General features: G+C 42.1%; 1 pseudogene; it reads left to right on the top strand.

Moving 5' to 3' along the window:
- Window positions 1-1,917: 1,917 nt before the first annotated feature.
- LOC141126577 (uncharacterized) overlaps window positions 1,918-14,285 on the top strand; it is a 92,148-nt pseudogene continuing 79,780 nt past the window's right edge.

Raw genomic sequence — 14,285 nt, 5'->3', positions numbered from 1 at the left:
AGGGACATCTCCTTGAAGGTACCACTGTGCCGGTTCTCATTCTTACTGACCATAAGAATCTCACATTCTTGTCTGAGGCTAAGCGCCTCTCTCCCAGAAGGGCGCGATGGGCTCTTTTCTTGTCGAGTTTTAAATACATTGTCTCATTCTTACCCGGTACTAAGAATGTAAGGGCTGACGCCTTGTCACAACAATTTTCCTCCACTTCCAAGTTGGAGTCGGTTCTGGTTCCTGTGATTCCTCCTGATCCTATCCTGGCTATGGTTCCCACCAGTCTTACTTCTCCTTTGGGTGACAAAATTCTTGCTGCTCAGGTCCATGCTCCTTCTGAGAAACCTTATGACCACTGCTTTTTCCCAGAGAGTCTCCATACTACCGTGCTCCAGACTTGCCATTCTCCCAAGGCAGCTGGCCACCCTGGAAAGAATCAACTCATTTGGGCCATTTCCCAACAATTCTGGTGGCCTAGTCTATGGGCTGATGTAAGTGCCTTCGTAGCTGCCTGTTCCATGTGTGCTCAGAGTAAGGCTGCCTTTGTTTCTGCTCCTGTGTTGGCACATCCTGATGCTACATTGCCTTTTATCCTAGAAGTTGATGCTTCTGAGACTGGAGTTGGCGCCCTTCTGTCTCAACGTCCTAACTCTGGGAGCGCTATGCATCCGTATAGCTACTTTTCCAAGAAATTGTCACCTGCAGAGTGCAATTACGAGATTGGTGACAGAGAGCTGTTGGTGATCATTTTAGCCCTGAAAGAATAGGGACATCTCCTTGAAGGTACCACTGTGCCAGTTCTCATTCTTACTGACCATAAGAATCTCACATTCTTGTCTGAGACTAAGCGCCTCTCTCCCAGAAGGGCGCGATGGGCTCTTTTCTTGTCGAGTTTTAAATACATTGTCTCATTCTTACCCGGTACTAAGAATGTAAGGGCTGACGCCTTGTCACAACAATTTTCCTCCACTTCCAAGTTGGAGTCGGTTCCGGTTCCGGTTCCTGTGATTCCTCCTGATCGTATCCTGGCTATGGTTCCCACCAGTCTTACTTCTCCTTTGGGTGACAAAATTCTTGCTGCTCAGGTCCATGCTCCTTCTGAGAAACCTTATGACCACTGCTTTTTCCCAGAGAGTCTCCATACTACCGTGCTCCAGACTTGCCATTCTCCCAAGGCAGCTGGCCACCCTGGGAAGAATCAACTCATTCGGGCCATTTCCCAACAATTCTGGTGGCCTAGTCTATGGGCTGATGTAAGTGCCTTCGTAGCTGCCTGTTCCATGTGTGCTCAGAGTAAGACTACACAACACCTTCTAGTGGGCCTCCTGCAACCCATACCCAATGGAGAGAGGCCCTGGACCCATCTGTCTATGGATTTCATTGTGGAGGTAACCAACTCCCAAGGCAACACTGTTATCCTTATGGTGGTTGACAGGTTCTCAAAGATGTGTCATTGTATTCCACTTAAGAAGCTGCCCACTTCTAAGGAACTGGCTTCCATTTTTGTTCGGGAGATCTTTCGCTTACATGGACTACCCAAGGTGATTGTCTCGGACAGGGGTAGTCAGTTTGTCTCCCGGGTCTGATAAGCCTTTTGTGCACAGTTGGGAATGCAGCTTGCTTTCTCCTCTGCGTATCACCCGCTGTCTAATGGGGCCGCAGAACGAGCCAATCAGTCCTTGGAGCAATTCTTACATTGTTATATTTCTGACCATCATAACAACTGGTCAGACCTATTACCATGGGCAGAGTTTGCTCACAACAGTGCCTTGAATTCTGCCTCCCAATTGTCCCCGTTTATGGAGAATTATGGCTTCCAACCTTCCATGTTGCCTGACTTGTTTGTTCCGCAGAGTATTCCTGCATTAGAGGAGCATCTCCGTGGTCTTCTTTGCTCTTGGGCACAAATTCAGGAGGCTTTGCAACATGCTAACAATAGGTACAGACTCCATGCTGACCGCAGACGCCTGCCTGCACCTCCTTACCAGGTCGTGGACAGAGTCTGGCTGTCATCTCGCAACCTCTGACTTTGCGTTCCTTCTTTGAAGTTCCCACCTCTTTTTTTTTTTTGGGCCTTTCCGTATCCTTCTCAGGATTAACCCAGTGGCTTATGCCTTGGATCTTCCTCCTAGCACGTGCATCTCAAATGAGGTTCATGTCTCCGTATTGAAACCTTTGGTCTTCAATTGCTTTACCACCTTGGTGCCACGTCCTCATCCTATACAGGTTGAGAACCATGAGGAGTATGAAGTACAATCGATTGTTGACTCCCGTAGGTTCCGTGGGTGCATACAGTACCTGATGCATTGGAAAGGGTACGGTCCGGAGAAACGTTCTTGGGTCTCATCCTCGGATATACATGCCCCTGTCCTCCTCTGTGATTTCCATAGACATTTTCCCCTCAAGCCCGGTGGTCCTCCGAGGGGGAGGGGTCATTGAGGAGGTGGTACTGTCAGGGCTGGGCTCAGCCCTTCCTTCTCTGAGCTGGCCGCTCAGCTGTCAGCTAATTGCCAGCTCCCATCGCTCTCCACAGTTACCCAGCTGTTGTTGATCCTGCTTTTTAGTCCTGCCTACTTAAAGTCGTCCAGCTCACTTGATCTCTGCCTTCGCCTTTGACTTTATCCTGCGTTCCTGTTGAAGACTTGCTCGGCTGACAGTCCTTCTGGCTCCTGACTACCCGATCCGGTTACTGAAGTGTGATTTAACTTTACTTCTGTCTCGGTCTAATTCATGGTTCCTGATAGAAAAAAAAGGATGTCAATTTTGTTTGGGTACAACGACACGCAATTGTCAGTTAAAGCGGCGCAGTGCCGTATCACAAAAAATGGCCTGTCATTAAGTGGGGAAATCTTCTGGGGCTGAAGTGGTTAACCTGCATTAATCTTTTTCAGACACCTTTATCTTTTACAAGCTTATATTATTTTCATGAGTCATTCACTGAAAATCCACTTTAAACTATTCATTACTCTTTCTCTTGCTACTCCTCCGCTAATCAAGTGTGTGGCCCCATTTTTCCACTTTCTCGTGAAATATGGGCAACATAAACATATTTTTTTCATTGAAAGGATTCTTGCCTGTATGAAATGCCATTATGGTTTTGCTAAAAGGCTAGTGTCCTTCAGGTCAAGGATATAAACCAGAATGACAAAAGTATATTGAATAACTGAATTTCAGAAAAGAGGTGATTAGTTGAAGGCACAAATGACAAGCATTGTCATATTTAAAGACTTAAAATTGCTTGTTTTTTTACTAATGTAGAATTAAATGCCAATAGAGGATGACAATTTTGCAGCAGCGGCAAACAAATGTTGAGGATCTCATACTGGATACATGCCCATAGTATACAGGTATGTTAGAATCCAAATCCAAATAAACATGACAATATCATTACATATATTAAAAAAAAAAACAGCTCAAAATTGGTTGAGAATCCTATGATCATATTCAGACAGGAATTTACTGTAAAAACTCAAACAATCACTTCTGGGGGTGCGACATGGGTTAGATATTATTTAAAAGTTCTAATTTTCTATGTACTCACTGGTTAGTCAATCATATCATTTGTATTGCATGACCTTGTGCATAAAGATTTATAAGAAACATTGGCAAAGGGAGATAATTAATGCTTCTGTTTTGGTATAAAAGGCTGTATGGGGAGTAATTAAAACCAGCACTGTTTAATGTTTGACAGCGCTTTCTAAGCAGTAGTTTTAATAGTTTTCTGATTCTGTAATGTGGAGTTATAATAATATTTGTTTAGTTAAAGCTTGCTTAATCAGTCAATCCAACCAAAAGTGGTATTTTGGTTAAAAGGTAGAGCCTAGTCAGCTCCTCTCTTGAATATGTCTTGGCTACTCCAACAGCGAGAGCTCCCTGCTTGTTCCTGTCCTCATTTAGGGGATACTAACCTCACTTGGATCCTCTGGCACCACCTTTTGCATGCTGTCTAATACAACATACATTAAATAATCCAACAAGGAGAGTGGAAACCCATGATAATGGCTACAGCAGGAGTGCCAACCCAGAAACTAAACCAACCTAAAGCCCTATTGCAGTCTAAATATTTGCAGGTGATTTGAATTGTATGCAAAGCCAAAACTTTTTGTTAGCTCAGGACATAATGTGAAGGTGTTTAAACCTCTTTTAGGTTTTAATTGGAGGGATCCTGAGGGGTAATTTGTGTGATCACCAGATATTAGTTAAGCTCTAGACTTAACCAGCATCTGGCACTATCATACTACTTACCCCTCAATATATCTCCAATGTATTCATTCCAGCACACACTTTGTTTGAAAGTACCATACCCTAATGAAATGAGGAGGAGGTATTTGAACTGTTTAGATGCACTAGCTTTGTATAATAAAATAATCTAAATGAAATTAAATCTTCAGCCACCATTCCTGGGTGAGCTACCTCAATCAGTGCAGCCTCATCAGTGCCTCCTCATCAGTGCCCACCAGTGCCACCTCATCAGTGCCTACCAGTACCATGTATCAGTGCCCATCAGTGCCACCTCATCAGTGCCCATTAGTGCCTGCTATCAGTGCAGCCTTATCAGCACACATCAGTGAAGGAGAAAAATTACCTGTTGGCAAAGTTTTATAACAAACTATGAAAAAAAAATTCTAATTTTTTTTCATTTATTTAGCAAAAAATGTAAAAAAAGTGATGTCTAAATACCACCAAAAGACAGCAATATTTGTGTGAAAAAAACTATAAAAATTTAATTTGGGTATAGTGTTGCAAGGCCACGCAATTGTCATTCAAAGGTTTACAGGGCTGAAAGCTGAAAATTGGTCTGGGCAGGAAGGGGGTAAAAGTGCTTAGTAGGCAAGTGGTTACTATGCGGGATAGAAATATGATAGAAAGGGGAAAAAGGGGACTTTCAGACCACCAGCTTAAAAATAGAGGGGTATATAATGAAGAATGAAGACCCTATTACAATCAACCAATATTCCCAGTCCAACAGAATTGACAGGCATTTAGGATTCAGACACTTTAGACCTAAACCCCAAAGACCTAGATTTAGCAGGCCCTCCAATACACAAGACTACATCCCCATTAGACATTGATTTGGAACCCTGCAGAATGATTATGGAGAAACATATATCTCCAGCTCCTTTTTTGGGGATCTGAGATATCAGCATTCTGGGAGGCAAGGAAGAAGGCACAAAAGAATAAGAGAGTACTACGTGATGGTATTTTTAATATCAGCAGTGTTGAATTAAAAAGAGAGGAATTACAGGTTTTGGATAGAGGTTTAAAATTTGCCCAAAAAAAACTCTGAAAGAGTTTGATACATATGCGGGTATCCAAAAAATTGGTAGGGCCCTTAAATATTTTGCATTGAATCCAGTGGAGACTACTGCTCATCAGGAAGTCACTAGAACATATACTAAGTTAAAAAAATAAAATGGTGTTTAATTTTAAAATGAATGATAACCAGTACATGGACACTTTTAAGAAACTGTGTGAAGATTTGAAGACAATAGAGGGACAAAGAGATAAATTAGGGACATTAAGGATTTGGAGAGTAAAAAAGTCAGTCATTAGACTGGCTGATAAGGGTTAGGGGGGGGGATATCTGTGGTTTTGGATAGAGGTTGAAAATTTGCCCTAAGAAAACTCTGAACGAGTTTGATTCATATGCGGGCATCCAAAAATTTGGTAGGACCCTTAAATATTTTGCATTGAATCCAGAAGAGACTACTGCTCATCAGGAAGTCACTAGAACATATACTAAGTTAAAAAAATAAGATGGTGTTTAATTTTAAAATGAATGATAACCGGTATGTGGACACTTTAAGAAACTGTATGAAGATTTGAAGAAAATAGAGGGACAAAGAGATAAAGTAGGATTTGGAGAGTAAAAAAGTCAGTCATTAGACTGGCTGATAAGGGAAAGGAGGGGGGTCGGATATCTGTGTGGTTAAAGGAGCAGTATATGGAGGAGATGAATAATTTATTCAGTGCTTCCAGTACTTACCAAATATTACCTAACAACCCTACAGCAAAATATAAAAAGGAGTTGGAAAAATTGAATCAATATGTGGATAAAAAAGGTGTTCTCAATAAAAAGGAGCAAAAGTATTTGATACCCACAACTTCTAAAACTTCTAAAATCCTGGTGATATATTGTATAACTAAGATACATAAAAATAGTGAAAAGCCTTTCACTATTGTTTGAAAGTACCATGCCCTAATGAAACGAGGAGGAGGCACTATTGTTTGAAAGTACCATGCTCTAATGAAATGAGGAGGAGGCATTTGAACTGTTTAGATGCACTAGATTTGTATAATAAAATAATCTGAATGAAATTAAATCTTCAGCCACCATTCCTGGGTGAGCTACCTCAATCTCTCTATACTGCTTAAGAACTAACCTGAGAACTCTTAGTGCTTCTGGTGATCCAATGCCTCAAAATGTTATTCTACTTTCAGAGATTTTAATTTCTGAATGTGTTATATTCGTGGTGAAATGTATCCTCTATATTTGTCCTAGTAATACTTATCTCCATTATAAAAACCATAAGCATAGAAGAAATAATAGCTTATTCTAGTAATTTAATAATACCACAGGGGAAGGAATTTTCCTACAGAAAGTGACCTCAAAGATGCGCATGCCAGAATTATCTAAATTATTCAGAAATTCTATAGAAAGAGATTCTCGTCATGGCTCAAGTTCCAAACATAAAGATAAATATAAATATCATTCTCCACAATATTAATCTTATCAAGCTGCACACTGTCAGCATGGGGAGAGAGGGGAGAGAACCGATAACCAGCTTTTGGTAACGGGACACCGACACTGATAATCAGGGCACTGTGTCCTGATTATCAGTGCAGCCCCAACAGTGCCCACCAGTGCTGCCAATCAGTGCCCACCTCTGCTGCCATTCAGTGCCCACCAGTGCTGCCAATCAGTGCTCATCAGTGCTGCCAATCAATGCCCATTACTGCCTCCTCTTTAGTGTCACCTATGAGTGGTGCCTATCAGTGCCCATCAGTTCCACCTATCAGAACCCATCAGTGCCACCTATCAGTGCCACCTATCAGTGCCACCTATCAGTGCAGCCTCATCAGTGCCTCCTAATTAGTGCCCACCAGTGCCACCTCATCAGTGCCCACCAGTGCCATGTATCAGTGCCCATCAGTGCCACCTCATCAGTGCCCATTAGTGCCAGCTATCAGTGCAGCCTTATCAGCACACATCAGTGAAGGAGAAAAATGATCTGTTGGCAAAGTTTTATAACAAACTATGAAAAAAAATTTCTATTTTTTTTTCATTTATTTAGCAAAAAATTTTAAAAACGTGATGTCTAAATACCACCGAAAGACAGCAATATTTGTGTGAAAAAAATTATAAAAATGTAATTTGGGTATAGTGTTGCAAGGCCAGGCAATTGTCATTCAAAGGGTGACAGTGTTGAAAGCAGAAAATTGGTCTGGGCAGGAAGGGGGTAAAAGTGCTAAGTAGGCAAGTGGTTACTATACGGGATAGAAATATGATAAAAAGGGGAAAAAGGGGACTTTCAGACCCCAGTTTGAGAAGAGAGGGGTAAATAATGAAGAATGAAGACCCTATTACAATCAACCATAATTCCCAGTCCAACAGAATTGACAGGCATTTAGGATTCAGACACTTTAGACCTAAACCCCAAAGACCTAGATTTAGCAGGCCCTCCAATACACAAGACTACATCCCCATTAGACATTGATTTGGAACCCTGCATATATCTCCAGCTCCTTTTTTGGGGATCTGAGATATCAGGATCCTGGGAGGCAAGGAAGAAGGCACAAAAGAAGAAGAGAGTATTACATGATGGTATTTTTAATATCAGCAGTGTTGAATTAAAAAGAAAGGAATTACAGGTTTTGGATAGAGGTTTCAAATTTGCCCAAAAAAAACTCTGAAAGAGTTTGATACATATGCGGGTATCCAAAAATTTGGTAGGGCCCTTAAATATTTTGCATTGAATCCAGTGGAGACTACTGCTCATCAGGAAGTCACTAGAACATATACTAAGTTAAAAAAATAAGATGGTGTTTAATTTTAAAATGAATGATAACCAGTACATGGACACTTTTAAGAAACTGTGTGAAGATTTGAAGAAAATAGAGGGACAAAGAGATAAATTAGGGACATTAAAGATTTGGAGAGTAAAAAAGTCAGTCATTAGACTAGCTGATAAGGGAAAGGGGGGGGATATCTGTGGTTTTGGATAGAGGTTTAAAATTTGCCCTAAAAAAACTCTGAACGAGTTTGATTCATATGCGGGCATCTAAAAATTTGGTAGGACCCTTAAATATTTTGCATTGAATCCAGTGGAGACTACTGCTCATCAGGAAGTCACTAGAACATATACTAAGTTAAAAAAATAAGATGGTGTTTAATTTTAAAATGAATGATAACTGGTACGTGGATACTTTAAGAAACTGTATGAAGATTTGAAGAAAATAGAGGGACAAAGAGATAAAGTAGGGACATTAAGGATTTGGAGAGTTAAAAAGTCAGTCATTAGACTGGCTGATAAGGGAAAGGGGGGGGGGATATCTGTGTGGTTAAAGGAGCACTATAAGGAGGAGATGGATCATTAATTGAGTGCTTCCAGTACTTACCAAATATTACCTAACAACTCTATAGCAAAATATAAAAAGGATTTGGAAAAATTGAATCAATATGGGGATAAAAAAGGTGTTCTCAATAAAAAAGAACAAAAGTATTTGATACCCACAACTTGTAAAATCCTGGTGATATATTGTATAACTAAGATACATAAAAATAGTGAAAAGCCTCCAGGATGCCTAATTATAAATGGGATAAATTTTCTCTCAGCGAGGTTGGGACAGTATATTAATTTTTTTCTCCAACCAATGGTTTAGAGGAAGGATATGAAACATACGAGGTGTTACTATTAAATAACGAGACTTATTAAATAACTCACCTTTATTTATTTATTTATATGTATTACAAATTGAATGCTTGTCCCCTTCAATATATTCCCCATTTGCACTAATACATTGCTGCAGTCTTGTTTTCCACTGGTCAAAGGAATGGAGAAAATCAATTTTTGTCAGTTGTTTCAACACATCCGCCGTTTTCTTCTTTAAAGGGGTTGTAAACCCTCGCCATTTTTTACCTTAATGCATTCTATGCATTAAGGTGAAAAACATTTTTTAATTGAGCAGTGCCCCCGAGCCCCTTCTAATACTTACCTGAGCCCCGAAATTTGCGCGACGGGAACTAGCACACCAGCCATTGGCTCCCGCTGCTGTCAATCAAATCCAATGATGCAGGCGCTGGGGGACGGGGCCGAGTCATACATTCAGCAGCTATGGATGCGGAATGATGGACTCTGGAGCATGCCCGCAAGGTAACCCACTCCTCCTAGGGGGTTATCTGATGTGGGGAGGAGTTGTGAGAGCCGCCGGGGGACCCCAGAAGACGAGGTTCGAGGCCACTCTGTGCAAAACGAGCTGCACACTGGAGGTAAGTATGACATGTTTGTTACTTAAAAAAAAATATGAACCCTTACAATCACTTTAAAGCAACTGACTCAAAACATGTCCCGATTTAACTTTTGGGAATTCATTCTCACATCCCTCACTGAATATTTTGTGCCACTCAAACACACGTGCACGAGACAGGCCATCATTACCATAAGCTGTAGAAAGTAGGGATGAGCTGAACACCCCCCAGTTTGGTTCGCAGCAGAACATGCGAACAGGCAAAAAATTTGTTCGAACACGCGAACACCGTTAAAGTCTATGGGACACGATCATGAAAAATCAAAAGTGCTAATTTTAAAGGCTTATATGCAAGTTATTGTCTTAAAAAGTGTTTGGGGACCTGGGTCCTGCCCAGGGGACATGTATCAATGCAAAAAAAAAGTTTTAAAAACAACCGTTTTTTCGGGAGCAGTGATTTTATTAATGCTTAAAGTGAAACAATAAAAGTGTAATATTACTTTAAATTTCATACCTGGGGGTGTCTATAATATGCCTGTAAAGTGGCACATGTTTCCTGTGTTTAGAACAGTCCGAGAGCAAAATGACATTTCTAAAGGAAAAAAAGTAATTTAAAAGTACTCGCAGCTATAATGAATTGTCGGTCCCGGCAATACACATAAAAATTCATTGATAAAAACAGCATGGGATTCCCCCACAGGGGAACCGTGAACCAAAATTTTAAAAAAAAATGTGTGGGGGTCCCCCCAAATTCCATACCAGGCCTTTCAGGTCTGGTATGGATATTAAGGGGAACCCCGTGCCAAAATTGAAAAAAGAAATGGCGTGGGGTCCCCCCAAAAATCCATACCAGACCCTTATCTGAGCATGCAACCTGGAAGGCTGCAGGAAAAGGGGGGTGGATGAGAGAGTCCCCCCCCCTCCTGAACCGTACCAGGCCACATGCCCTCAACATTGGGAGGGTGCTTTGGGGTAGCCCCCCAAAGCACCTTGTCCCCATGTTGATGGGCAGAATGTGTGAAAATGGTAAAAAAAAGGCAATACACGCCTTGGCACAAGTCCTTTATTAAAAAAATAAAAAAACAAAAAAAGACGAAGTCTCTGGTATGGATTTTGAGGGGGACCCCCATGCCATTTTTTAAAAAAAATTTGGCACAGGGTTCCCCTAATATCCTTACCATACCTGAAGGGCCCGGTATGGAATTTGGGGGGACCCCCATACATTTTTTTTTAAATTTTGGTTCGGGGTTCCCCTGTGGGGGAATCCCATGCCGTTTTTATCAATGAACTTTTATGTGTATTGCCGGGACCGGGAATTAATTATAGCCATGTGTACTTTTAAATTACTTTTTTTCCTTTAGAAAATTTTGCTCTCAGACTGTTCTAAACACAGGAAACATTCACCACTTTACAGGCACACTATAGACACCCCCCAGGTACAAAATTTAAAGGAATACTACACTTTTATTGTTTCACTTTAAGCATTATTAAAATCACTGCTCCCGAAAAAACGGCCGTTTTTAAAACTTTTTTTGCATTGATACATGTCCCCTGGGGCAGGACCCAGGTCCCCAAACACTTTTTATGACAATACCATGCATATAAGCCTTTAAAATTAGCACTTTTGATTTCTCCTATAGACTTTTAAAGGGTGTTCCGCGGCTTTCACCCCAAATTGTTTGCTATTCGGCCAACAGGCGAACACCCGATGTTTGAGTCGAACTTACGTTTGACTCGAACATCAGGCTCATCCCTAGTAGTAAGCATTTGAAAACATTTTGTTGGTGTTTTGTGCAATTTTACTAAAAAATTCAAATTGACACGTTCAACTTTTAAACTTACAACCAAACTAAATGGTGACTCACAATCAACTGAACGTCATAGAGTATTGCTGCTTGTCATGCAGGTTCAAACATGTTCAAGGTCACCATGCATGCAGTTATAACCGGTTCTAACTGCTTTGTTTACTAGGTGGGATCACAGTCTCATTATTTAACAGACATACCTCGTATACTAAAGTTATTAGAGGGGATATAGACCACAGAGAATACAATATTGGTTACAGCGGATTAAGATATTGGTCACAGCAGACGTGGCATCCCAGTATATCAATATTAATCATTAAGGAGCTATGGAGGCAGCCAAGGGGGCATTAGAAAGGGATGAGCGTCTGGATGATAAACATAGGAAACTAATTTTGAAGCATTTGGAGTTCTGCTTGCAGCATAATTATATTTGGTATGAGGAAAAATACTATAAACAAATAGCGGATGTAGCCATAGGTGCCAAATTTGCCCCAAGTATTGCCAACATATATATGGCTATGTGGGAGGAAGGATGTCTGCTAAAAAAAAGACCCCCGCCACTCAAACTCTATAGGAGATTTATAGATGACCTTATAATATTATGGAAAGGAAGTGAGATGAGCCTACTGGAATTTCTGAATGGGTTAAAAAATTACAAAAATATGAGATTGACCAATGATTACAGCAGAGAGCGGATCAACTTTTTGGATTTGGAAAATATAAAAGTGTCAGGCAGAACCCAAACATATATTCATCTTAAAGCTACTGGTAGAAACTCCTATATCCCATTTGATAGCTGCCATTAGGGATGAGCTTCGAGTTCGAGTCGAACTCATGTTCGACTCGAACATTGGCTGTTCACAAGTTTGCCGAACAGCGAACAATTTGGGGTGTTCGCGGCAAATTCGAATGCCGCGGAACACCCTTTAAAAGTCTATGGGAGAAATCAAAAGTGCTAATTTTAAAGGCTTATATGCAAGTTATTGTCATAAAAAGTGTTTGGGGACCTGGGTCCTACCCCAGGGGACATGGATCAATGCAAAAAAAGTTTTAAAAATGGCAGTTTTTTCAGGAGCAGTGATTTTAATAATGCTTAAAGTCAAACAATAAAAGTGTAATATTCCTTTAAATTTCGTAGCTGGGGGGTGTCTATAGTATGCCTGTAAAGGGGCGCATGTTTCCCGTGTTTAGAACAGTGTGACAGCAAAATGACATTTCGAAGGAAAAAACCCATTTAAAACGACTCGTGGCTATTGCATTGCCGACAATACACATAGAAGTTCATTGATAAAAACGGCATGGGAATTCCCCACAGGGGAACCCCAAACCAAAATTAAAAAAAAAAAAATGACGCGGGAAATGATGTGGGGTTCCCCCTAAATTCCCCCCTTCAGGTCTGGTATGGATTTTAAGGGGAACCCCGTGCCAAAAAAAAATAAAATGACAAGAGACAGTTTTTGACAATTCCTTTATTTAAATGCTTCTTCTTTCTTCTATCTTCCTTCATCTTCTTCTTCTGGTTCTTCTGGCTCTTCTGGTTCTTCCTCCGGCGTTCTTGTCCAGCATCTCCTCCGCGGCGTCTTCTATCTTCTTCTCCTCGGGCCGCTCCGCACCCATGGCATGGGGGGAGGCTCCCGCTCTCCTCTTTTCTCTTCTTCCTTCTTCTTTTCTTCTCTTCTTCATTTTCTTCTCCGGGCCGCTCCGCACCCATGCTGGCATGGAGGGAGGCTCCCGCTGTGTGACGGCGTCTCCTCGTCTGACGGCTCTTAAATAACGGGGAGCAGGGCCACCCGGTGACCCCGCCCCCCTCTGACGCATGGTGACTTGACGGGACTTCCCTGTGACGTCATGGGGAATGCCACAGGGAAGTCCCGTCATGTCCCGTGCGTCAGAGGGGGGCGGGGTCACCGGGTGGCACCGCCACCCGTTATTTAAGAACCGTCAGACGAGGAGACGCCGTCACACAGCGGGAGCCTCCCTCCATGCCAGCATGGGTGCGGAGCGGCCCAGAGAAGAAAATGAAGAAGAGAAGAAGAGAAGAAGGAAGAAGAGAAGAAGATGAAGAGAAGAGCGGGAGCCTCCCCCCATGCCATGGGTGCGGAGCGGCCCGAGGAGAAGAAGATAGAAGACGCCACGGAGGAGATGCTGGACGAGAATGCCGGAGGAAGAACCAGAAGAACCAGAAGAAGAAGAAGATGAAGGAAGATAGAAGAAAGAAGAAGCATTTAAATAAAGGAATGGTCAAAAGCTGCCTCTTGTCATTTTTAACATTTTTGACAGTTTTTTAGTGAAATGGTAGGGGTAAGTACCCCCTTACCATTTCACACAGGGGGAGGCCGGGATCTGGGGGTCCCCTTGTTAAAGGGGGCTTCAAGATTCTGATAAGCCCCCCGCCCGCAGACCCCCACAACAACCGGCCAGGGTTGTGGGGATGAGGCCCTTGTCCTCATCAACATGGGGACAAGGTGTTTTGGGGGCTATCCCAAAGCACCCTCCCAATGTTGAGGGCATGTGGCCTGGTACGGTTCAGGAGGGGGGGCGCACTCTCGTCCCCCCCTCTTTTCCTGTGGCCTGCCAGGTTGCATGCTCAGATAAGGGTCTGGTATGGATTTTTGGGGGGACCCCACGCCGTTTTTTTTTTTTTGGCGCGGGGTTCCCCTTAAAATCCATACCAGACCTGAAGGGTCTGGTATGAAATTTAGGGGGAACCCCAAGTCATTTTTTTTTTAAATTTTGGCCGGGGTTCCCCTTAATATCCATACCAGACCTGAAGGGCCTGGTATGGAATTTAGGGGGACTCCCACGTCATTTTTTTTTTTAAATTTTGGTTCGGGGTTCCCCTGTGGGGAATTCCCATGCCGTTTTTATCAATGAACTTCTATGTGTATTGTCGGCAATGCAATAGCCGCGAGTAGTTTTAAATGGGTTTTTTCCTTCGAAATGTCATTTTGCTGTCAGACTGTTCTAAACACGGGAAACATGCGCCCCTTTACAGGCATACTATAGACACCCCCCAGCTAT

Source organism: Aquarana catesbeiana, linkage group LG02 (genome assembly GCF_042186555.1).
Source record: "Aquarana catesbeiana isolate 2022-GZ linkage group LG02, ASM4218655v1, whole genome shotgun sequence".
Lineage (NCBI taxonomy): Eukaryota > Metazoa > Chordata > Amphibia > Anura > Ranidae > Aquarana > Aquarana catesbeiana.
This window is presented reverse-complemented; position numbering and strand designations above follow the sequence as displayed.